This window comes from Nipponia nippon, unplaced genomic scaffold, assembly GCF_047370975.1.
Source record: "Nipponia nippon isolate SJK-2023a ecotype South Korea unplaced genomic scaffold, ASM4737097v1 scaffold_25, whole genome shotgun sequence".
In the NCBI taxonomy this organism is placed as follows: domain Eukaryota; kingdom Metazoa; phylum Chordata; class Aves; order Pelecaniformes; family Threskiornithidae; genus Nipponia; species Nipponia nippon.
This window is the reverse complement of record NW_028262342.1, coordinates 5,807,189-5,829,073: the sequence shown is the minus strand read 5'-3', so window position 1 is coordinate 5,829,073 and position 21,885 is coordinate 5,807,189. Positions and strand designations below refer to the sequence as shown.

Below are 21,885 nucleotides of genomic sequence, written 5' to 3'. Positions count from 1 at the left end.
CTCACCACCCCCTTCCCCTGCACCAGAGGGATTTTGCAGGCTCTGCGATGGGTGTTGGCACAGCCCAGCCCTGGCAGCTGATGCTGAGCTCCGTGTTTTACATTGCAGAAGATAAAAACGATCCCACCCAAAGGAAGGGGTTTAAAATGGCTGAGGAGCGGAGACTCGTCCCCAGATTTGGCCCTCAGCCCTGCTCTGCACGCCAGCACCCAAGTGGGTGCCACACAGCCTCCACTGCCCACAGAGAGGCCCCAGGGTGCTGGGGTAGCCGCGCTCAGTGCTGGCTCTGTACCAGGGAATGGAGATCCAGGACCACCGGGAAGAGCCGTGTCCCCAGCAAAGAGGCTGGGCCAACAGGACCAGGGTCCTCTGCCATGGGGAGCCAGGATGGGAGCTGGGTGACGGTGCCCCATGTCCCCGGCGTGAGCACCAGGGACCGATGGACACCCGCAAGACGAGAAGCCCCATGGCAGGGAGCAGTCAATGCTCCGGGAAACTTGCACCGAGCCACATCCCATCACCCCACGGCTGCACCGCGCTCAGGCTTTTAGAGACAGAAATGAGACATTCGCTACGAGCTCTGCCTGCATCCAGGCTGCGGGATCAGGGCTGCTCATCCTCAAAGCAACGGCAGGGGCTGGGTCCTGGCTCAGCACCGGCACAGCAGCCCGAGGCCGGTGAGACAGGCAGCATCCGCACGTAGCTTCTGACCTCCCAGTCCTGTTAGATCATGGCTTGAGGAACCGGATCCTCATGCCCAGAGGTGACGGCAGCACCTACCTGCAACTTCCAGCAAAAGCCTCCCTGGGAACACCGCTCCAAGGGTCCTTTTCCCACCCCGCAGCGCCCAGCCCTGAGCACCCCCTCCTCCCCTCCAGGGTCCCCACTGCCAGGCTGGGGCAAGCCCTGGGGAGCAAAGGGCTTCACCCCCTCCTCCCTGATGGGAGAGAGGGGCATTGCTGAGATCCCTCAGATCCCGTTTTTCAGGCTCTGGCAGGAAGCAAGAGGCGGAGGAGACGAGGAGGGCCCGGTGCCTGCCTGAGCATCGGGGAGAGGCAAGGACAGCCGATGCCCCAGCCACACACGGAGCCACGGGTCCCTCCCAGCCCCGAGCACCCTTCCCAGACTGGGTCAGCGCAGGTGGGTGCAAGGGTCCCTTCAGCGGGTTCCTCCCTGCACGCAGACCCCCAGGACCCCCAGTGCCCATCGCCCCAGGCTGGCAGGGCACAGCCACGCACCCCACAGCGGCGGGAGGGGATGGCCGCTTCGCCCAGCGGCACAAGCACGGAGATTGCGGGTGGGTGCGTGTCTCCGGTGTGGCTGCCTCGGGAAGGCGCGTGCATAGAGGACCAGGGTTAGGAAGGGTTGAGGTAAACACAGAACCAGCACAGACATCATTCAAACGACACTGTGGGCCCAGGGCAGCTGCTCCCGGGCTTTGCTTTGCCATCACCTTTTGCCTGCCACCCCCTGGGCAGTCTGTCCTCTCCCTTGGGTGGGCTGAGCCTGGCGCTGGCAGGCGAAGGTGGCTTGTGAAGGAGGGAGGGAGACCAAAGGACCAGGCTGGTTTATTTAACACAGTCTCCTTTCTACACCTAACTCTACTCCCTTAACCTTTTCCACGGAGCTCAGGCACCGAGGGGTTAATGCACTGAAAGCGCTGCTCCTGGCTGGGTCGCATCCTGCCAGCATCCCTGTGCGAGGCTGCATTTCAGTCTCAGCAGCACCAACCCCAGCGCATCGCCACAGGGCTCGCCACGGTTACCCCACGTTCCCATCGGAGCCTGGGTGAGGATCGACTGATCCCAGAGGAGTTTCCCGGACCAGGAATCCTGCTCCCGACACCAGTGCCCAGGGAAACCTCCTTTCCCCCGGCTGCCTCACGCACCCCTTGCCCCCTCCTGGACCACGCACCAGCGAGGCACCGATGCTGTGTTCATTTCCTATTTTCACCTGCTTTTCCTTCTTTTATTTGCAAATACACCGTTTATCCTCCATGCCAGATCAGTGAAAGCAAAGCTCTGAAAGGAAGGGAAAAAAAACCCAAACAAACCGCCAAGCAGCCAGCTCTGCGCCGCAGAGCCCCCAGGCACAGGAGCCTCCCCAAAAGTCAGAACCGAGCGACCGCACGGTTGAGGGGGCTGGAGCCCAACTTACCTTTGGGCTCTCCTCCCGTCTCCCAGCGTCGCTGTCATCCGCCTGCCTGCTCCCCGCCACAGCTGCCCGCACATCTGGCTCGGGCAGAGCCCCCGCCGGCAGACAAAGGGCCGGGGTTGCGTTGGACCTGCCAAAGCTGGGGGTCCGTCCTTGTCCCCTTGGGGCTGAGGGACAGGGACAGCAGGCCACCCCCTGCCAGGCTGCCCCCACGCTCGCCCTCAGCGCCCGGTCCGGAGGCAGCGGGGAGAGACCTTCATCCTTCCCTCGCACGGCTCCTTTGCAGCCGCACACCCGCCGCTCCCTGCTGCCTGCAAACGCTCCCCCCTTCTCCTCCTCCTCCTCCTCTCTTCTCCCCTCCCTTTCCCCATCCTCCTCCTCCTCACTCCAGTCTTGTCGCCAGGACGTGCCACCCACCTGAATCAGCTCCTGCCGGCTGCGCGCTTAACCCCTGCGGCTCCGGCAAGCACCCGAGGGGCAGCCCCGTCACCTCCAGCCCCTTGGGGCGATGCTCCCGAGGACCAGATATAAAAAGCTCCTGCAAAGGCTGAGCCGGCTGCTCGCACCCTTCGGCATCCGCAGTGCATCCTGCTCCCGCTGCAGCTGAGCCCGCTGCGGCACCGGGGTCCCCTCCCCACGGGCTGGGACACTGGGGCCACTGAGCCCGGGGGGTGTTTCTCCCACGGAGCAGCATGGCCCCGCATTAGGAGGAAAGCAGGAGACTCGACGGGGTGGACTTGTGGCCCGAATCTCCTCCTGCCCACCGGCACCCAAAGGGCTTTATTTGCCTTTGGAAAGATCCGGCTGCACGTGGTCCTGGGAGCCCCGGGTGCCTGCCCCGTCCCAGCGTGCCCAGGGTGACACCGCAGATGCCCCACGGGTTTTGCAGCACCTCCCCCTGCCCCTCTTGCTAGGCGCTGGCTGAGTCCCCAGGCAGGACACGCTGCCGGTGGCTCCCCTCCCTTGGAAAGGGACGCTCGGAGACTCTTTACCTTGAAAAACACTGGGGAAAAGCTGCCTTCTGCTTTGCTGTGTCTCAGACGGAGAGAGCTGGGGTCCCAGTTGCCCGTCACCCATCTTAAGAGGTGAGGGACGGAGACCCCATCCACCTTCGCGCCCAACGCGACGCAGGGGAAGCGCCACAGTCGGGCACAGTGGTGGGGCTCTGACAAAGGCAGGATTCGGGAGGGTGCAGCAGAGCAGCCCCAGCTTTTGTTTGCTTTCCAGCAGTCGCTCCCCAGAAATGCTTTTCCCAGCCCCATCCAGCGGCTGTCAGAGCCCTGCGGATGCCACACGCCCCGGGAGTGACAGTGGCCATTGAATCCCCATTTCATGCTCAGGAGCATGAGCCAAGCTGGGGGTCTGGCTCATTCCCAGAGCATTTGCCTGGGGCGGTGGGCTGGACCACAGGGATGGAGAACAGACGTGCACACACGTGAGAAAGCCAGAGAGGCAGAAGAGGAGAGATTGGAGTGACCTGATTTAATTGGCAGGACTTCAATAACATAAAATCCCTGCCCATGTGCCCAAACCAAATGGGTGATGTTCTGGCATGTTGGCCTCCATTCAGCAAAGCATTTATGCAGATACTTAATGGGAACACATGCTTAACGTTAGCCTCACTTAAATGCTGCGCGGCATAAACTGAGAGGCAAAGAGGGGTCTCAGCTGGAAGGCCTCCTCATGGCTTTTCAAATAGCAAGGGGTGAAATGCGAGGCTTTATCCAAATCCTGGGGCATGCAGGGCCATGCCCCTTCATTTTGCAAAAACCCCATAAGCATCCTATGAAAGCCATTTCTCTCATGAGACTATGGAGCCCCCAGTCAGCTGGAGAAGCCCTTCCAGATGGTCTTTGTGCCGGTGCCCACGTCCTGCTGCTGCTGCCAGGACCATGGGTACTTAGAGGGAACAGGGGCTGGAATTGCTTCTGGTTTGCAGCCCCCCCGTGCTGTGGGGCTGGCAGGGCAAGCACCTCGCACCCTCCCATCCCACTGAACTCAGGGCGCAGCGGCTGAGCAGGCAGCCAGCCACACCAAGCCACTGCAAACCGCTCAGCACCCATCCCCAGTGCTGCAGCCTCGTGTGCCTGCAACACAGCACGCACAGATCGCTGCGAGCAAGGGGGAAGAGCTGCCTGGGGCTTTCCGTGGTGCAGGAGATGTCTCAAGCCCACCCCAGGCTGCTGCACGGAGCAGTCCGCGGCTCCCAAGGGCACAGGAATCACTCAGTACTTGATGGTGGCTCTTGACCTGTCTGCCCCAGGGCTCAATCTTGTGGCTCAGCCACATAATGCTGCTGGAGAGGCTGGCAGGCTGGCTTCAGCTCGGGGAGGAACAGGGAGAGCTTTGCCTGCCCTGGCCACGTGGCCGTGGGTGGATGCTCCTGCGCTTGGCTGGGTCTCTCTGCAACACCCTGCAGCTCCTGGGGACTGTTTTCAGGGCACCCACTGCCCCAAAACATGGGCCTGGGGGAGGTGGAGTGGCAGCAGCTCCCTCCCCAGCTGCCAGAGCTCCATCGATTGGAGCAGCCGGCGCTGCAGAGACCTCGCTCGGGGCTGGACCGACAAGCAAACGCCATAGAAACAGCTGAACCCAGATGAACTGCACAGGGCTTTCATCCAAGGCTTGGTGGAGGCTTGTACAGCACCGTTAAGCCCAGGTCATTTAATGACTTCTCATTCCAACTATGGGGGGTTAAAGGTGCTTGTTTGGTCTTAAGACTAATTGAGTTTCTCCTCCTCTGCTGCAGACTCCCTGCGTGGCCTCAGGCAGGTCTCTAACTCAGTGACCCCCTTCCCATTTGCTGGATGGGGACACTAGTGTCACCTCACTCCTGGTGACGTTTACTGCCTTGCAGAGGGGAGAGATGCTGGCCCGTGTTGGCAGCGTTCCCCCACGTGCTTTAGGTGCAGGAGGAGAAGCATTTCTGTAAACATTTACAGTCAGCCTGAGCTGCCTCCGCTGCAAGCAAGGGAAGGAGATGGAGACAGGCAGTTCCCCCTGCTGCAGGCACAGGCGGCACGCCGCCGGGGAGGGAGAAGCTGGCCCCGGGTGGCCCGGAGCCCTCTCTGTCTAACACCTTGCTCGTGAACTGGCTCCTCCCGTGCGCTAAGCCAGCTTGCTGCAGCTGATGACTAATGCATGTCACTCTCAAGATGCTATCTTCAGGCAGATGAGTACAGCCTGATCCAGGTTTTAATTGTGTAGGATTTTAGCCGAGATGGCACTAATTTATTTTCTCTGCTGCTTCAGCAGTTCTCATGCCTCTTCTGCACTTGAAGTCACCTGGAACATATTCCCCTGGTGCAAGGGGTTAAAAACTTTTCTTGCTGGAGAAGCAGCTTGCAGTCTCAGGATGATTTTTTTTTTTACCTACAGCCAGTTACACTGTAGGGTTGTAAGGAGCTTCACATCCCCCTTCTTATCCCTTAAGACACAACATTAGCTCCTTGGGGAGCGGCGCTGAGGCAGTCATAGAGAAGCAGTAGGTTGGGAGGGCCAAGCTTGGGCAAGCCATACTCAGCCAAGCCTTAGCTCCAACGGACCTGGATGAACAACGGCCCTGGGGTCTCTGCTTCCCCTCTGGACCAGTATGAACCTGCCGAGCCTCGTTCATGGAGGACACTCCTTGCAAAGACTCTGTGCAAGCATTGGAGGGCACAAGGCACGTGGCTCCGCTTCACTGTACCTCCCATTCCAGCAAGGGGCAGATGCCACCAGAAAGCCACAGAAGAACAACGCACAGTAGGTGCCTTTCCTTGCCACCTATGCCTCCAGGGTCCAACATCACAGCACCGGCCTTCAATTTTCCATCCATAGGGGACAGAAAGCACATGAGATCTGATCAAGAACTCACCAGCATAAAGAATAGCTAAAATACAGCAAGAAACATCACACTGACCATAGCTCCTTGTGTAACAACACTGCTCTGCCACGGGTGCCACGGGTCCCCCGGCTGTTGCTGCCTGGTTTTTCCCCCAGCTGAAGCCCACCTAGCTGGGCCGCTCCCATCCCATCCCTCCAGCTCTCATCCCCTGCACCTGGAGCAACAAGCCGGGCTCAGGAGGGATGAGGTTTGCCATCTGCAGCACCTCCTGGGGCCAAAAGCAGCATCCCAGCCTCTCCACAGCCCACTGTGCTGGGGTCAGGCAGGTCCCACACTCGCTTGGGAATGCTTGGAGGGCAGAAGGTGATGCCCCCAGTCCCCGGTGCGTGATCACAGGATTGCTTTAGACAGGATCCATTCCCAGCAGCAGTTTTCTCCTCTCCTTCCTCCCAGGCATCAGCTGAGCCAAGCCTGACTTCACTACCTCCCAGCGGGGATGGGAGCTGCTGGGCAAGAAGTACCCACACCTCCCGGAGGCTCACGTCGGCGTTATTCATCTGTGGGAATTGTTTTTGGTGTCACAGTTATTATTATTCTTTAATGATTTAAGGACATAACAGCAGCTCCCTCAGGCAGCATGATGGAGTCATAAACCCCGGAGGTGTTCGGAAAAGCCGCCTGCAGCCCTTTCTCCGGAGCCAAAGAGGAGACACCCCTTCCCCTCCCGCATCTCCCCTGTGCAGAATAAACCAAATCACATCCTAGCAGCAGGCAGTAAGTTATCGCAGGCCTATCGCTGGTGCAGGACAGAGCCGTAACTCAGGCGGGCTCCGGCTGCTCCTGAGTTACGGCATCTCTGCTGCCCGTGGCAGGGCAGCTATACGTTACCCTCGGCACCTAGGACTCTCCCGTTGTGCATTGCTGGAAGCAGGGATCAATAAGCCTTCTTCCTTCAGCAACCAAGAAAAACCAGCTGGGTAAAACACAAAGCAGCTAGCGCAGCCTGAGCCCCAAAGCTTCCCTGATCTGCCTTAGAAAAAGAGATTTTCAGTGTGTTTTCCTCCTACTGCCGCTTTCCCTCTCTCTGCTGCAAAGGTAAACACCGACCTCGCTTGCCCTGTGCTTCCTCCAGCCTTGATCTGGATCCGTGACTCCTCCGCGGAGCAGCGCAGAGCCCGGGGGCTGCGGCTGCAAACCCAGGGGAGGTTTTGCACAGCGCGGGGCCCCGGAGCTGACGGTGACACAGGCTTTGCACCTAGGATGAACGTTTGAATAATTGCCATTTTGGAGGAGTAACATATATTCGAGTTTAGGAGGCAGGAGTCTTGGGGAGGCTTCGTGTCGTCTGAAACTGCCAGGTACTGACACCAAGCTTTTGCAGGGCTATCAGTAAATCCTCCCTTCCACTGTAGGTATCAGGCACTATCAACATGCTATTATGATGATGTTCGTAATCATATTTTTAGATATTTTTATAGTGTCTTTTAGTACTTGTTTTGGGATAATTTCCAAATCCCTGAAGGTCAGCCCATGCATGTCGAACGCTGCCCAGAGACACTCCCGGTCCCCTCCCGAAAAGGGGGAGCGACGATGCAGTGGGCGAGGTGACAAGCCCAAGCCCACGGAAGCAGTCGGTGTCGGGGTGCTGGCTCTGGGGCACGGCAAAGCCCTGCACCACTCGGCCATGGACACGAGTCCGAGCTTGCACTGGAACTAGGGAAGCGAGGCACAGCGAGGCTAAGGGCCAGATCAATACAGACGCTTAAGCATCCACCTCCGAGCCCCCATTGATTTCGGTATCTAAACACACTCGGAGAGCTGGGTCTATGCGGCTGAGCCAAGGTCACACCAGAAGTCTGGAGCAGCAAAGGGAATTGGACTCAGGACTCCTTCCCAAGTCAGAGGCGAGTGTCCTGAATTACGGGGCTGTCCTTCTCCCTGCCCACAGGAGCTGATTTCAAGCTGATTAAAGAGCGCTCGCCCCCAGCCTCACGCCGCCTGCGGGAGATCAATGCCAAACCCCGTCTTTTCATACAGGCAGGAGCGTGGAGCCTGATTAACCCCGCTCACGCCATTTCAGACCAAAGCAACATCCCCAGCGTGCCATCTCTCGGCTGCTCGCTCGGCTGCTCGCTCGGCCGCGGCGGCAGCGACGGAGGGACCGCGCCAGGCTGCTCCAGGGCAGCTCGGCCCGGCATCCGCCGCCGCTCTGGCGCTACTGCACAGACTGCAAGCGCTGGGTGGGAAGGGGACATGTTCTTCTGGTTCCTTTATTTCTCTGCTTTGGGGCTGGTTTACAGCTACCATAAAAGCTGATAATAAATCAGGGGCGATATTATAAAATGCAGGAACAACCATAGTTAGAGCCCAAAAGAGACCGACTCTCTCTGCCAGCCCCAGAAAGGCAGGAGGAGCAGCTCAGTTTATCTTTCCCCCTCCCAGTTGTCTTTACGGCCACCCTGGGAAGCAAGTTAGAGGGGTGAAGTGAACCTGATGGAGTCCCCCATTATACGAACACGCCGGCAAGGCGTGCTGAATAATGTGGCCTTTTTTATGGAATGCGCTTTGCATTGCAGAAATTTTATATTGCTCTCTCTTCCATTCTCTCTTGCTGTCTTCGCCCCCACCCGCTCTCAAATTTACAGGCAGGAGATTGGTCCAGGGGGAAATAAACTTCCTAAAGAGCACAGCGTTCGCTGATAAAGAAGGGAAAAACCAGTGAAGAAAATGGTAACGATACCTCATGTATTACGTGCTGCTTTAAGAGTCAAATTTGTTTCTTTTATTGCCAGATGAAAATGTAATTAAAAGGCTGCAGCGTCAGCCGGTTGCAACTGAACTTGTTGCATTTGTTAGCAGACAGGACCATTAAAACCTTTTGTGTCTGGGTATTTTAATCTCCGAGGACCAGTTATCTCTTCCGCTGCCTCCTCGCAGATGTATAACCAGTCTTGCGAGGTAGCAAGGGTACCGGGCGAATGGCGCCGTGCAGGCTTCAGGCGCTGCCTCCCTTCCCATCTCCTGGACTGAAAAATTAACGCTGCGCTTTTATTTCGTTTCTCCGAGATTCTGCAGGGATATAAAAGTGGCGTTCCCAAGGGGGGGCCACCTGCCCCTTCCCCATCCCCGGGCTCCCACCCCACACCGGCTCAGGCTGCAGCCCCTCAGGGACCCTGCGCGGGGACACCAGCCCGACCTGGCGACAGATCACACGCAGAGGAGAGAGAAACGCTGCGGACCTGTGAGGAGAGGGGCAAGGGGGAGGACGAACGGGACGGCCTGGGAGGGAGGGCTCGAGCGGTGCTGGCGTGGTGGCATCCCCTCCCGACGCTCGGGGCAATGGGGCAGCTGCTGAACCCGTGTCCCACTGCCACCCTGGGGCTGGGGTCCCCCAGCACCCACCATCCCAGCTGGCCTGGCGGCGAGCAAGAGGGGCTGGAAAGCCACGTGGGCATCCGGGCCGGGCGGGGGACCGCGGATGTCACTGTCGCAGGGGACCCCACCGCCCCGGGTGCGTTTTGATGCTTTTTGCCCCAGAGCCGCTGCTCAGAGAGAATTTTGGCGTGAGGCAGAGCGAGCGGTGTGTACCGGCGTATTTGTATTTGTCAGCGTTTCCATGGCAACGTGAGCCCCCTTCTCTCCCCTCGTGCGCGCACACGCACACGCGCAGGGGCGCTGCCGCTGCAGGCTCACGCACGGGCTCGCACGCGGGCGCACGCGCGCGCGCACCCGGTGAGCCCACGCGTGCGTGCACAAACGCACACGTGCTCACCTGCACGCACATACGCTCATGCACTCACGTGCCTGCGTGCATGCATGCACATGCACGTGCACACACGCGTGTGCTCATGTGCACGTGCGCATGCTCACACGCAGATGCACGCACACGCAGATGCACGCACAGGAGCACACACGCACGGAGCTTTTCTCCCTCTGCCGCCCCTTTCCATTCGAGGGCAGGTTCCGCAGGCCTCCAGGCTTTGCTTGCTCCTGACAAGCACTAACAGCAGGCTGCTCTTAGTGTCTGCACTGGCGGCTGAACACTGATAAAATGAAACTACAGAGGCGAGGGCTGCTGTTACGAGATGTAGCATTTATTTGTTTCTCTGTTGTCGGACCGTTCGCACACGCGCTCTCCATCGCTGCTGTTCGGATGCTCGCCAGGGCTGTCACCGCCCCAGGTCACCAGGGAAAGGCTCATTACTGGCATTTCAGAAAAAAAAAAGAAAAACCATCCTGTTTTTTTCCCCAGCCCAGGTTCCGTCAAAGGAACTAATTATTCGGGGTAGCTCTGGCTGACGTTGTGGCTGGGACCGGCGTCCTGCTGGGGCGAGCGGCACGTGGTGGAAGATGAATATTTGGCCCCCGGGGTTTGCTGCCGTGTATCTGAGGCAGGGGCGAGAATGGGGCAGCGATGCTGAGCCGAGGGGAACGGGAGCACGGGGGGAGCTGGGGCTGCCTCCGAAAGGCCCAGCATGTGTGGGGATGCTGAAGCTGGGAGGTGCTGGGGCTGGAAATCCCATCACCTGCGCCCTCGCAGACAGGACCCCTGGCAGACCCTGCGCCGGCTGCCTTGCAGCAAGGAGAGCTCGCCGGGCTGCCCCGGCCTTGCCGCGTTGTGACCCTGCAGCGCTGCCTCCTGCACCGAAACAGATCCCTCATCAGGCATCGCCCCAGGCTCTGGCCACGGCTCCCCAGCCTCCCTAATCCTCTCCCTCCCAGCTCCTCCAGGGCCTCTTATCAGAGGCTTTCCAGGAGCCCGGTGCAGGGGTGCCATCCCCTCCGCACCGCCTCGTCCCCAGAAGAGCCGGGAGGCAAGCGCAGGGCTTTCTTCCCTTCTTATTTTTTTTAATTGGAATCTCTGCTGAATCTGCTAATTAAGTTCTTTGCCTGCAACTAATATTGTGCTGTTAATTCCTCCCCAGAATGATTCCTCCAGCAGTCACAGAGGTTATGTTTGCTGGCATCCTTCCATGGCTCCTTTATAAAAAAAAGAAGAGCCCTTTTTAATCACGGCGAATGACTCATCTATGAGCAGCCCTCGTCCTCGTCCTCTGCCTCGCCGCGGCTCCGGCGTGCGAGGGAGCAGCACGGGCAGGTGGTGAGCCCTGCCTACCCTGCCGGTTCCTCCAGCACCCCGGGGGCTGAGCCCTGGCAGGATGGGGCCACCCAGCGCGGCCGCACGAGCAGGCACCCGGCAGCGCAGCCAAAAGCCACCACGTTGTCCCCTCTGCCCGCTGCGGCCAGCACTCAGCCCCTCTCCCCCCAGCTTGCCGGCTGCAGCCCTGCATGCAGGGATTCGGGGGGCAGTTTAAGCCTCAGCTGCTTTGCAAAGTGCAATAAGTCCTGCTCAAGAGCCTGGGCTGCTCCATGCGCAGGATTTGGCCCGCGGACCCACATTGGTGCGGTGCCGATGGGGCTCAGCTCCCCGCACCAGCGCTCTGCGTCTTCCCAGGGGCACAGGGCTGTGATCTGATCCAAAAGACTGCTTGCTCACACGCAGCATGAAAATTCAAGAGCCCTTTGATATTTTTCCTCTCTCCCTGTTTCTCCTGCTTTCTATTTTTATAAATAATACCTGGTCTCGAACTGAACAGAATACCAAGCGTGCAATTAAATCCCCGAGCGCCAGCGCTGCCTTTGCGGAGGCTTTGAAGCATCTCTTCCCGGAGGCGGCGATGCCACAGCAAAGCCGCCGTTGGCTCAGACCCTCACAGAGGAGCAGGAGCGCTTAGCAGGGCCTGACCCTGCTTCAGCTGCCTCCAGAGCCCGGGCACAGCCCGGGATACCCTCGCTGGAGACAGGATTGGACCCGTGCATCACCTTGGAGCTGCACCCCGGCTCCCCCAGGACCAGGGCTCCCCCCCCTAATTTCTTTGATCTCAATTCCCATTAATGCCAGTGAACTGGGGTGGGAGTAATCGCTCTCCCCGCATGTTGTGAGCTGACTTAAGCGCTGCACTGCTGGAAGGCAAAACCCATCAGAATTAAGAGGACTGAGCAGGGGGAATAATGCACATTCTGCATGTGCAAAGTGGGGAGAGAAAACCTGGGACCTGGTTTTTTTTTGGTGCATGAAGACATATTCATGCTGCTTCGCTGTATCTCGGGGGGGCTGATATAGAATCATTCAGGTTGGAAAGGGCCTCTGAGATCATCGAGTCCAACCGTTAACCTGACTGCCTGGTCCGCCTCTAAACCATGGCCCTAAGCACCACATATATACCCAGATCAGGCAGAATGAGCCCTTTGCCCCCGCTCTGCTCCCAGCTCTTGGCAGCGGAGGCAGCTGGGCTGAGCACGGGTGGAGCGTGGGGTGCTGGTGACAGTCACAGCTGCCTTAGAGCCACCCCAGGGCTGCTCTAGTGCCATCAGGCCTGGGCATGGCAGTGCCCAGTGCCAGACAACGGGGACAAAACCCAGTGGCAGCGTGAGCTGGACATGGAGCCAGCGCTAATCCAGGGAAATGGGTGGGATTGCAGCCCTGCAAAGCAGATGGGAGCTGGGGGAAACGCTCCCGCTGGAGCTGCAGCCAGCTCCCCGCGGCTGGCAGGCAGCTCAGGAGGAGGAGGGCTGCGGGGTTGCCATGACAATCAAGCATCTACAAATTCTCGGGTTATTTATCTTCGGTTTTGTTTTGGCTGAGTGGAAGTAAGCCTTGCTTCTGGGCTAAGGGCTGTCAGCGGGCTGCGGGCGCAAGGCGAAGGAGTGTGGGGGCTCAGCCCTTCGCTCGGTAGCACGGGACTGCACATCATAGAAGATAAGATAAAATTAAAGCCATGTCTGCAAGTCACCTGCTCAGCTCCAACAAGGAGACCTTTACCAAAAAGAAGAGTTCACAAATATGAACTCTAACAAAAAATGTTGAGTTTTGGCTGCTTTATTTGCTGTTTGCCTTCTCAGATACTCTATAGCCCCACATCTCCCACAAATCTACAATTACCTGGCACCATGAGGCCACGTTGTTAAATCTGGCACGTGCAATACAGGTCTGGGCTTCTTTAATTAGTTAATATTGATGTCCAGATAGATTTGGACTGGGCCCTAGACTTGCTTGCGGGGCCTGAATTGCTGCTGGATGGCTGTCTGCTTTCCAAAGCAATTTCCGAAATTCAAGAGAGGTGATTGAATGATATTCTGATTTATGGCATTTCATGCCACCTACTTCACTCCCTTGCTGGGGCACCCGAGCGTCGCACACGCTCTGAGCCCTACCCAGCTGCAAGTTCCTTTGCAAAGGCTCCGTCGGTGTCTGGCTCAGGGGCTCAGCCCACCGCAGCCGGGCTGACGGCGTTTGCAGAAAGCAAAGATGCTTGATGCAGAGCCCGAGCTCGTTCCAGACGCCTCTCTGCAAATCTGCTGTCACTCAGGCTATGGAAAACAAGGAGGCTGTGGGGAAGTTTGGAGTTGCCGGTAGCTGGGAACTTCTCAGCGAGGTGTAAAACAGAACGAGTGTCACTTCTGGAGCTGGGAGAGACCCGCGCATTTACCTGCCCGTGTCACCCGCTGTCAGCTTCCAGCCTCCTCCCCCTTTATAGGAGCCACTGCCGTAATTGCTCCTAAGTCTAATAAATGATTCTTTTTGATGCCTTCAGTGCCGCTGTTATGTAAATCCCAGTGTGAGGATGCTGTGTGTTTTATGGATCGTGCATTTGCCGACGTCCCCGAGTGTGTGTCCAGCTAAAGGGCTACCTTTGATTGCCAGATCAAAGGATCACGAGAAACGTTAAGGACAATACGAGCAAAGCAAAACTCAAGGAAATCGGGAGCCTGTGGTTAAATTGATTTGATTTGATTTTGCCAATAGAGGTCAGTATGAAGTATTAAGGCTCCTGAAATTGTACAAAGAAATCCCATTACTCAAGGAACAGATGGGCTATTTTCAGAGAGGCAATGATGGGAGGCAGCGAGCGAGGGAAAGGTGGCCAGAGCCAAGGAGCTCAAGGTGGTTTAGGAGGAGATGTTGTACTTATAAATGGAAATGTTCTGGGTACCAGCTCCACGCTGGCTGAGCTGGGAGCCGAGCAGTGCTCTGCGCAAGGGCCCTGTACCTCCCACGAGGCGGCTCATGGTCAGACCATCACCGGTATCCCCGGACGATGAGAAGTCAAGGAAGGGCCGTGGCAATGCCTTCCTTCTCCCCAGCCCCAGGGCTTCCCAGGGACAAGAGGGACAGGAGAGCTGGGGTGTGGATGCAGCTGGTTACAGGGAAAGGGCGGAGAGGACATCCCAGTGAAGCCCCCTTCCTCAGCTCTTGGACACAAGTTCTCCTGCTTTGACCTCATCTCCAAAGGGCTTTGCTGCCCTTCTTTTATTGCTTCGAGCAGCTTTTGTTTTCCTGGGTGTTCCCGGGCGAGTCGTGCTGCTCCAGATGGCAACCCGCTCAGCTATTTCAGGCCATCAGCTTGACTGGACTTGCCCTGCCCATGGCTGACGGCCCCAGGGTCTCTGCTCGAAACGAAAGCAGCTGCACTCAGAGCCCGTCTACAGAAGGCGCTGGGATGGGGGGCGGCTGCCAGACGGGCACCTTGGTTTATTTTCCACTGGTGTGGCTCTGACAGTGAAGCCTCTGTAAAACTGCAACGCAGAGGAATAAATTAAGCTGACAGAGCTTGCCCCCAAGCAGCAACCCCATCCCTTATCAACAGATGCCTTGAGATGGCCAAGGAGCATCTGCAGGCTTCAGGCTGCCTGGTGTTGGGGCATGCACAGGAGCAAGGGTCCCAGCTGGAGCTGTCACCTGCAGGTGGGAGGAGGAATGGGGACCTTCCCTTGCGAAGGATGGGTGTGAGCTGGTGATGCTGAAGGAGCCTTAGATGAGGAACACCTTCATAGAATGGTTTGGGTTGGAAGGGACCTTTAAAGGTCATCTGGTCCAACCCCCCTGCGATGAGCAGGGACATCCTCAGCTAGACCTGTCCAAGAGCCAGCAGGTCCATGTTTCATAGAAAGCTCAGCTCTCCAAGCTGCCACACAGCAGTGTCAATGCTCCCACAGCTTAAAAAAGTACAGGAGAAGTGTGGGATTTGGCTAAACAACTGGAAGATGGAAACAACCTTTAGAAAGCACTTCTTGGGAGGGGAGGAGGGGAGGGAAGGTTTTCCAAGCAGTGCCACCCCCCGTGTGGGGAGGACAATGACAAACGAGGTGAATTTGGAGGCTGCGGAAAAAAACTGGCAGAGTGTTGAAAATTTGCTGCCAGGTTTGGGGGAGCTTTAAATGGCATTTAATTAGCGGCATTCAGGTGGTCACAATACTGTTGAGGCAGTGGCAGCAACAAGACAGTACTGCAGTTCCTGGCATTTGTTAATTGAAGCCACTCCTGACAGAGACTAATGACTTTTTAATGAATCTGTTGTCTTAATGTCTTATTAAGTTTTGACTTTGCCTTTCTGTCCCCTTCGAGATCCTCTGCCCAATCTCCCGGCCACTGCCAGCCATTTTCCTGGGAGCATCGGCATCCAAACGAAAGGACCGAGGCTTTGCCGGGAGGCGTGAGGACGGCTCCCCTCCTTTCTGCGAAGGGCCAGATCCAGCTGAGAGGAGCAGAGGGGTGGCACGGCTCCTGCCTGCAGGGGACAGAGCCCCGGTCTCCCAGAAAAAGGGAACACATGGATTACGGTGGAGAAACGCTGGCTGAGGAGATGGAGCAACTGCAGCCCCACAGCTTGGTGAGGTGCTGCTGCTGGCAGTGCCATGCTTGCTCCTCGTCCCTGCGGCCCCCAGCCCTGCGGGAGCCCCTCTGCCCCTGCCTCTCCTGCTTTGCTGCTGGAGATGGCAGGGTGAAGGACAACGCTGGAGAAAAGCACCTTTCCCCAGCACCTGGCATCAAGAAAGATGCAGAACAGAGGAACCAAAACCAAGTGAATTCATTAATCCATAGCATGAAAAGCAGAAAACACCCTCCTGGCATGGCTAGCTGCCCTCTGGAGATGGGCTGCAAGAGCACGTGCTGACGCAGCGCCTGCTGCAGAGTCGCCCCGGGAAATGACTACCCATGGGTGGAACGGCTTGAAGTGATGCACAGCCCTTGGACGGAGGAGCAGGGAGGGCAAAGGTGGCCCCAGGGTATCAGAGATCAGTGTTGGAGGTCAGCCCCAGCCTCTGCTGCTGAAGCTCAGTCTGAATGTCTGCTGGGGAGTCACATTCGGCCGTCTCTCCTCATCGTACCAGTCCCGTGGGCCAGGGGATGGGTAGGTAATTAAGCCCCTAATTCTCCTTAATTTGGGCCACACACGTACACGAAGACATGGCCCTGCAGAGGGTGAACGGCACACATATATAACGTAAGTGTATGCCCCAGGAACACAGCACCGGCAGGCTCCAGCGCCCAGGTGTGCACGCGCCCGCAGCAGGGGGACGTGCACACGCATGAACACGTGTGTGCAGCCTCGACTGGACGGGCAGCAGGCAGACAGGAGCACACGTGCACACCGACGCACTCTGCCCAGGTGTGCAAACATGCACACACAGCGTCCCTGCGGTCTCAGCCCCTGGACACAATTAAGCTCAGTGCAGCAGAATTTTTAGTGATGAGATGCTGTACGAGTGTTGCTAGAGAGCAGAAAAGCCACTAAGCCCAGATATCTGTCACCAGGCCAGCAGGTTCAATACATCAGGCATTAGCCCTCAGCAGAGCTCCACGGAGCACTTGGCATTTAATCCTCCCTTCCCGAGCCTCTGCTCAAGGACGTGCCTGCTTGGACATGCTCAGACACCCACCCACTTGCACACTCCTGCTTGTCCAGCCACTCTCGCTCAGCAGCACCTTTGCACGGGGACGAACGTGCACATCCCCTGGCTCCAGCTGTGCCGCAGTGTGATCGCGGCTTGTGCCCCCCGCTGTGACGTGCACACAGGGCCACGCGGACACGCATCGGTCACACGTGTTTTATAACCGGGATGAGCACACGGATTCAAGCACTGCCGGGGACATGCCTGGATGCTCAGGGACTCACACACCCACCCTGGGCCCCAGGGACCCCGCAGAGGGTCCCACCCCAGGACGGGCATGTCCCCTAACTCCTGCCTTCTCCCCCTCCCTTACACTGAAACGCAGGCAGCGCTTGCTTCTCCGCCCCAACTCTGTCCCCAAATGTGGCCGAACGCCGAAGCATCCAAGGCTCCGAGCCGAGCAGGATGGCAGGGGAAGGGTAATGCTGCCATCTCTAAGGCGGTGAGATACGGGGAGCCTGGCACCCGCCTCCCTGCCAGCATTAGCTGGGGCCTTATCTCTCAGAGCCACCGTCCCTGCTGCCAGCGCTGCCAAGGGATTTAGCTCCTCTAATCTGGGTGGCTGGAGGGTGGCACGGGTCTCTGCTCTCCCCTGCCTTGTGCCTGGGCTGGAGCAAAAGCTTCTCGCTCCATCCTCAGCGCTGCTGCAAAGCCTCCTGCAAAGGAGGAGTTAACTACAAAGCATTTTTACGAGTGCTGGACTGGAGAAATCTCTGGACAGGTAATTGAGGACAGAGCCACTCCACGCGTTTCAAACCCTCTCCACTCCATGGCCAGCTGCTCTCCATGGGTGCCACTACCCTAATTGAGAAGGAAATGTTTACTGGAGTGGATTGAACGGGAGGAAGGAAGGAGGGAGAGAGAAAACGCAGAGAGGACATGGAACAAAGGTAGACACAGGAGAAAAAAAGGGCTCTGAAAATGGGGAGCTTGCAATGAGGAGAGCAAGGACTTCTGCTAGTCTGAGGCCCAAGAAATAGATGCAAATGGTTCCTCATGTGGAGGAAACCAACGGCCTCGTGGTTGAAGCATTGAGCAGGATTCAGCCGATCTTGACTCAGCTCCTGGCTCTGCCACCGGTTTCCTGACGTGACTTTGGACAAGGAACTGTTGGAAGCAGGTATTTAACAGGTTTTCCCCAAAAGCCAAGTGCAAAATATAGCAGGATCCTAATTGCATTCATTTGTCAGGCATCACTCTGGCTAAACAGATTCCCAAATGCGCTGGGTAGGAGCCCACGTCCCACTGACTGAGGCTGACGCTCTTCTGACAGTCCTGGTGTTGACGTCCCCGGGAAGAGCAGCAGGCAGAATCCGCTTCACAGAGAGCACAAAATCACAAAAATAGATCCAATTTCTACATCTATATTTAACACTCTGTGTTCTCCTTGGAATGGACTCAGGCTACGGCAATTAACTAATGATGAGGATGATTAAGGATTGCTCTTGCGCTTTACATTTATAGCATCTCTCCCACTTTTCTGAATAATAATGCCTTTCCTTTGCAATACCAGCAGAGCATTCCCAGGAAACCAAGAGGTGAAAGGCAAGGAAAATTAGAAAGGTGACCCACAAATGGATCAGGGAAATGAATAAATCTGATGTTTACCTATCCCCAAACCAGGACGAGAAGATCGGTCCCGGCCAGGATTTCCCCACAGCTCTCAGGTGAGAGCGAGCGGCTCCAGCACGGGCTGTCTGAGCACAGAAGTGTCTCTGGCTGCTAATGGAGCTTGAATAATAACCAACTGGGACTGCTGGTGGGGATGCCTTCAGACTCCATCTCGAGAGTGTGGGCCTTGCTTTGGGCTGTCCTGGCTTTACGTGATCTCTTTTCTGGTATGGGCAGAAAGCACTGATTTCACATGCAAAGATGCCATTTTCTTGCTGTAAGGGTGGCATGGGAGAAAGAAGGAGAAAAAGAAAAAATCACCAGAATAAAAATAGGTGTGAGATAAATAGGAAGAAGGAATCAGGCTAGCCGTCGAAGCCATGCTTCTGCTACCCCACTCTAAGGGTGGGGGAGCGAGCAGCCACTGCTCGCAGGGTGCTGGAAAGCACGGGAGTGACCAGCATTCCTGCGACAGGCTATTCTGCTACACCCCCGCCCCCCCAGCCTATTCAGCGTCACTTCAGCAGCGAGAAATATTGTTTGTCTCCCTGAGAGTGAAAACAAACAGAGCATGAAATAAAAAAAAATCAACTAAAATAATTACAGGTTACAACAAATCAATTGGAACTGTGTAAATAGCCTTCAGGCAGGCATAAGACACAATGTTCATTGCTTAACATGCTCAGTGCTCGCTCGCTTCCCCCGACGCCTCGGCAGCCGCCACGGCTCGGTGACGGGATGGACCGGCGGCAAGGGCTCCCCGGGCACCGCAAACCGTCATCCCCCCAGTGATGCCCTCCCGTGCCGGGAGCTGGGACAAAAGGATCCAGTGGATCAACCCTGGGTCATGCAGGCTGGGGGCCGTCAGGCCATCGCGAGCCCAGGCTGCCTGCGGTGGGGAGCGCTCCTTGTGCAAGATCCCAGCCGGGTTTGCACCGCTCCTGCTAAATGCAGACCCAATGCAAATTCTTCCAGATAGCAAACGTTGAAACCTGCCGTCACTGGAAGCCAAGGCTGCGGCTTCAGGCTTCATCCCGAAGAAGCTGGGGAATTTTGGAGGGGAGGGTCTGATGGTTGCTCCTGTATAATCCTGGGAAGCAGATGAGGGGCCCTGGGCGCAGACTTTGGGCAGAAGCCTGCGGGAGCCCGGGGTGCTCGAAGGATGCCCCACCATGCATTCATAAGCCTCTCGTAGCACAGGCTGTCTTTAGGTAGTCAGGCAGCTAATTCTTAGAGACACGCTGCTTGAAATGAGAGGGCAAAACCGTCGTAGTAGTGAAAATTTTATGGCTTGCAAGCCTCATTACAAAACATTTTGAGGAAACAAGACAGGAACAATTTTCTAGGGTGTTTCTTTTGCAGCCAGAAACCCCGATGAATATCAGTGCTGCGCATTAGCGGCCAGCAGCATCCAGGTGTTCCCCTGCCCTGCTGCGCTGCAGCAGCCACGGAGGTGGATCTGATGGGGTTTCTGGTTGAATGTATGGTGCTGTAGACCCATCCAGGGCAGGTTTCTGGAGCAGGAGCGTGGACAAGGGCACAGTCTGGTCTTCCCCTTGCAGCAACTGCTGCCTGGACTAGTGCGCTGCTGTGACTCCTGGCAGGTGACACACGTAGGGCTTATCGGGCCCATCTCAGGTCCATCTCACTCTGCCTTTCACAGGATTGTCCCACCTCCAGTGGCTGTCATCACCCTGGGGAGCCACCCCTGCGAGATGTGGGGTGGCAGCTCCTCCTTGAGCCCTGTGCCTCCGGTGGGACTGAGCTGCTCGATTCCCCTCCGCCCTCTGGGAAACCTGGGCACATGGACTGGTGGGTGCCTGTGAGGTCCCACCAGCGCTGGGACCCCCTGCCACGGTCCCGCATGTCTCCTGCAGAGGGGGAGCTGGGCACTGCCCTGTGGATGCCCTCACTGCAGTGGTGGGACCTCCCTGCTCCCCTGGTGTCCCCAATGCTCTGCAGCTGATTTATGGCCACCAGAGACTCATTCCCGCTGATCGATCTCCTGCAGCTCCTGTGCATGCTTAACCAGATGCTAATTTAATGCTGCGGTCAACTGGCAGTGTATGAGGATTAATGGGAGTTAATTCTGCAGAGCATTGCTTGCACGGAGATGACCCCACACGTGCAACGCTGCTCCGGGGTGTCCGGGAAGCTCAGGACTCGTGGATGGGGCCCGTGAGGCTGCCCACCTTCCCTTTGCTCCTCTCCGTGCAGGAGGTTCGGGGAGATGCTCCAGTTCAGTCACAAACCATAAGCATAAGATGCAGGGATTTCATGGCTGGCGATGCTGGAGCACAGGCTGGGTGACTGCAACAGTCTCTTTGGGCTGGAACGTTGCAGGCACCGTATCGGATTTGTTAGGGCAAGGCTAGAACTGAGTAAATGCCTCCCAGAAAATAATTTTCTGGACAAATCTTGGCTTGAAACTTGCTTGTGAGCAGCTTATGAGTTTCCTGGCCAGATCTTCTTTTAAAAATCAATCGTGGAATAACTTCTGCACCAGCTGCTCAAACGGTGGCTAATGCACAAGCAGCAGACAGGAGATTTTCAGTATGAACTGCCTCGGTGAGCTCTGGATCAGTTATTCCCCCCGCGACTCTGCTGCCCAGCGGGATGGCTCTTTGAATGCTTGTGGTAGCGAGGCTCTGAATGTACTTTCTGGAAATATCTCTAAAAGTTGCTTTGAATTTGGCTGTTTGCTCAAATACACGTGCCAAGAAATTCATTAGTAAACTATTAATGGAAAAGAACACAAAGTCAGAGTGCTCGTCAACGAGCTCACAAAGGAGACACTTGGCAGTTGGCTGCTTTCATCAAGATTGACGTCCAACACCTGAAAAGTATTGGAAATTTGAGACCCTGAGCACCTGTGTTGGAGCTGCTCTGCAAATAAAACCGCTAAACGGGAGGGGCTGCTTCCCTTGGGTGCTGCTGGACCTTTGGGGCCTCGGTGCAGCACTGGTGAGGTCTCGGGGTGGCGTGTCCCTCCTCCTGAGTATGCCACAGCTGATGGGAAAGCCTTGGTGCCAGCGGAGGTGGCCATGGCTGCTAGGAGATACGGCTGCAACCAGAAACTCGTGGTGTTGCTTGCTCCCGGCTCCTGCAGAAGACTGAGGATGGGAGGTGCGGGAGTGATCCTGGGCTGCTGTGGGCATGGGCGATAAGGTAAGGAAGGACACCTTTTGGGTGGGAGGAAGGGGTGCAGTGCCATTGCCCCTGTGCAGGCAGGAGCTTTTGGGGAGCAGCAGCTCCCAAAGCGTTCATCTCACTAGTGCCCAGCTTGTGGTGCGTGGCTGGCTTTGGGAGGGCACGGCAGCCATCAGGTACTGCTGAAATGGTTGAACCTGCTGCACCCACCCCAAAATGAGGTGCTGACTGGCAGAGTTTGGGGTTATCAGGTCTGGCTTTGAGAGACTCCGAAGGAAAGTGAAGCAATGAGCAGATTATCATCCTGGTGGTTAAAAACAGCCAGTAAATCAATGTCTGCTTGGCAGGCTGTTACTGCAGCTGGGTTCTGCTGTGTGTCTCTGTATCAGGTAGCCCTGGTGTCCTCAGCT

General features: G+C 57.0%; 1 protein-coding gene across 3 annotated transcripts in view; it reads right to left on the bottom strand.

The window, feature by feature from the left end:
* The window catches only part of LRRN2 (leucine rich repeat neuronal 2), a 35,785-nt gene extending 33,313 nt beyond the window's left edge, over window positions 1-2,472 (bottom strand). For all 3 annotated transcript variants that reach the window (XR_015705757.1, XR_015705758.1, XM_087762320.1), the window contains exon 1: window positions 2,158-2,472. The gene's annotated coding sequence lies outside the window, so the exon portion shown is untranslated. The remainder of the gene's footprint in view (window positions 1-2,157) is intronic.
* Between the last annotated feature and the right edge of the window lie 19,413 nt (window positions 2,473-21,885).